Here is a 3,905-nt window from a genome sequence, read left to right on the forward strand (position 1 = left end):
ATTGCATTTTTAAATAAGAGTGACTTTAACCACCTGCAAAATGTGGGCAAGACTTTTACAATTAAAAAAAAAGTTTGAATTAAAAGTCAAGGAAGGCAAATGAATGGGGCATTTTAGAAGGATAAACAAATTAGAACTTTTTTCAAACATTTTCAAATTAGTACATAAAGCATATTGAGAACATAGATAGATGAAAAGAGCTGGGGATTTGAAAAGGAGTTGAAAAACAATGGAGGGGCTATACTTGCTTTAGTATTCCCTAATTTTTTTTGTTCAAATTGGGGATGAATGAAATTTTAAGCACTACTTGTATTTATGCGAGTGGCTTAACTGACACACTCCAACCATTGACTAATAGTAGTTAGGAGTGGGCCCAACCACTCTTAACCAATACCATAAGACCAATGCATAGCAGTGGCCCCAAGCTATTAGTTAAGAGTGGCTAGGCCCACTCCTAGCTAGTATTAGTTGATGGTTCTAGTGTGTCGATTAAGCTTGGCCGTATTTATGCTCTATTGCAAATTTCATCTTGAAAATTGGCCAAGTAAAGAACAATCTCTTTCTTCACCATTCATTGTCACTTCTAGAAAATGACCACCTTTACTTGTGAAGTATTTGGATTCCAACTAGTTGCTGAAAGTTCTGGCAGAATCCACTAACACTAGACATCACACAAAGCATCATAGGTTACGATAGTGCCAAAATACATAATAATACCACCATTATCAGAGACATTTAGGTAGAAAACTGTGACTTGTTGTGTTCATAGTATGTCCAAGCTGATGCCAACAAGGGACAACTTAATCATCAAACACTAAGTCTTGATTCCTAAACTAAAAGTCTTAAAAAATCAAATTTGAGTTATTGTGTGATGTTTAAGGGTGATCATGCAAGAGAGGAGCAATTGAGAAAAGACCAAAACTTTTTCAGAAATTAAGAAGATATTATATTTTTAATATTTTTTTAATTAAAAAACAAATATACCCCTAGGAAAATGCAAGCTTGCCAATCCAAACGAAGAATTAATGACTAAAAAATTAATTTATTTTAAAATTAGAATACATGGTTATAAAAATTAATTAAGTGAAACAATGATTAGTTCCCCACTGATGCAGGGAGTTCAAAGAGTAATAACTTTTGACTTGAATATGGGTTTTCTTAGATTTTTCTAGGCTTTTTTAAAAATCTATAGTTGAGGTAGATTCAAGCTATGCTAGCTATGTTGAGGCTGTTTAGACTTTTTTTTGAGAGCCAGAAATTCCATCTTGACCTCTGAATTTCACTTTTAAAATAGCTTAGGTGTTTTTCTAATTTTTTCGCTTTGTAATAACTTTGAAATTTCTTTCTAAATTTCGGAAATTAGTTGGCAATTCACCTTTTTAGATTAAAGGGTAGATTTAGGAATCTTCGAAATTGCTTTTAGGAGTTTTTTAGAAGTTACCAAAAATGGCATATTTCTCCTGTTGTCAAAATTTGCCAAATTTGGGAAATTTCCTATTTTTTGTAGTAGTGTTATTTAATAGAGTTTGAGAACCATGTCGAAGCAATTTTTGAGAGGAATGAAGAATTGAAAGTTTTTGAATTCTATATTCTGTTATGAAATTATTAATTTCTTTGTGAGTTCAGATTGACCTGCTACATCACCTACTTTTTACAATTACAGATATATGTTCGTTATGTAAAATATGCAAAACATGTAAGAAGCCAAATTGAAATATAAAAGTATACGTGGTATATTAATGTATTCAGATGTATTCGAAATCAAGCACGCCATGCAGAGAGGAATTGTGGAAGCCTCATGAAGCACATTCAGAGAAAGAATCGGCATGCTTCATCATTTGTTTTATTAAAGGGTTGCCATACATGTTATCTTCGCATTATGCGCAGCGGCATTGTTATTAGAGAATGGAATACCACATTCTATTCGGTGCATGGTGGCAATTCTAGGAGAAGTGGAGCCACTGGCCAGCGCTCGGGATCTCGCCGTTGACGACGAAGAACATGTAGTACCCGGGAGGAGCAGCGATGGCCGATGGGGGAGCGGTGACCGTGGAGGAATAGACGGTGTTGGAGTTTGGGGCGGCGAGGGGTGTGGATGTGGAGAGGGAGAGCATCCTCTGGCTCATGGAGGTGGTGTGGGTGGTGAAGGGCGGGGCGTAGACGTTGAACTTTACCACGTTGTTGCTGGTGAGACCGTACGCGACGGAGAAGGTGACGGTGAAGGTGGCGCCGTAGGCGACGTTGGGTGCGGGGGCAGAGACCGTGATGATCTTGGGGCGGAGGACGGCGTAGACGCTCTCCAGATAGTAAGGGCTGTAGGCGTCCAACCGGAGCTCCGTGGGGAATTGCGTTCCGGTGAATTTGTAATCGAAGTGGGGGTTGGAGCCACCGGCCATAACTCTGCCATCAGGCAGGACGTTGGCAGTGGAGTGGTACATTCGGGCAATAGCGGTAGCCGCGAGAACGTACCAGCGCTTCTGGGTGGCAGGGAGGCTGTGTCTGTAGAGGTAGGGCGTGAAGACGGGTGTGTCGGCCATGTCCCACCCGGCCACACCCCTCGCCGCTCCGTTGATGATGAGAATCTCACCGTTGGGGAGAATGAGCATGTCCGACATGGTCCTTGGCCCGGGCATGTCCTCCATGCTCCACGAGGGGTTGGCGTCCGTGATGATCATTCTTCCACAGCTGCGCAGGGCGGCCGTGAAGTTGCTTGCCTTGGCAGCGGCGTAGCCATTGTCAGGGCAGCCACCGCAGATGAGAATTTCCACCTTGGTAAACCCATCGGAGGCCGAGAGCGGCAGCATCACGGAGGACCCCGTGGAAGGGTAGTTCCGCGGGCCGTCGCCGGGCATCGTGGGGAATGTCTTGAGCACGACGTTGTTCTTATAGTCGAGGAGAATGGAGTCCTTGTTGGCGAAGATGAAGAGATTGCCGTCGGAGGAGAGGTGGAGGAAGGGATATAGGTTGTTCTCCACTGAGGAGCTGGTTCGGGTCTGGGTCAGGAAGGGCAGGTTGTAAGTTCCCTCCCCGGCCTTCCTGGGAACGAACTCGTAGTTAAACACGCCCGTGCCCCCGACGACGATGATGCGGTTGTCGGGAAGGATCTGGTTGGCGGCGTACCAGCGGTTGTTGAGAAGCTTGACAGGCGTAGAGTTATCCCAGTCGCAGGAGGCGTCGGAGCAAGGAACAAAGTAGCGGATATCTGTTGCTCCGTCCCGCCACCCGCCAGTCTGAACGAGGGTACCGTTTGCAGCGAAAGCAGCAGAGGAGCACCAGGTGTCAGTGAAGATCATGAGCGGCCTGATGGTGTTGGTGGCGATGTTGTACTCGATGGAGTGAGCATAGCAGTCGTGGGTCAGGTACTGGTCCTGCGGATTGTCACGGCACCTCCCATTCGCTAGCAGCAGCTGCGACGGCCCGAAGTTGGTCCTGTCGAACATGACCACCGTGTTCTTGTACGTGGTGACCATGTGCATGGCCGACACCCCGCCCTTCTCTACCAGAAGATTCCATCTCCCCACCTTCACTGCCAGTTGCCCGGCTGCGCTCCAGACCCATATGCTCAACACCACGAGCGTCGCAGCCCAGACACACCCAATTCCATTCCCCAGCGACATTCTCACTACTTATATCTTTATCTCTCTGTTTCTCTTTCAAGCGCCACATTGATGATGAAAGCCTCATGGTTTGATTGGCATTTATAGGCTTCTCCTTCTTGCCGTTCTGCACATTGGAGGTCAATTGAAATAGGATGGGATCGATAGACCCGCCTGGCTTATCCCGTGTCAAGAACAGTAACAGCCTGGCTTTTGGCTTCTGTTTGCGTTTGCAGACTACATTAGCCCTGTAAACTTCTCGGCCTGCGCAGCATTTGAACACCTTGTACTTTGATTACTCATCTCCTC

General features: G+C 45.3%; 1 pseudogene; it reads right to left on the reverse strand.

Moving 5' to 3' along the window:
- Positions 1–1,943: 1,943 nt before the first annotated feature.
- Positions 1,944–3,617, reverse strand: LOC149547030 (aldehyde oxidase GLOX pseudogene; annotated as a pseudogene).
- Between the last annotated feature and the right edge of the window lie 288 nt (positions 3,618–3,905).

Source organism: Cupressus sempervirens, chromosome 7 (genome assembly GCF_028749045.1).
Source record: "Cupressus sempervirens isolate cs-2001-9-10 chromosome 7, ASM2874904v1, whole genome shotgun sequence".
Lineage (NCBI taxonomy): Eukaryota > Viridiplantae > Streptophyta > Pinopsida > Cupressales > Cupressaceae > Cupressus > Cupressus sempervirens.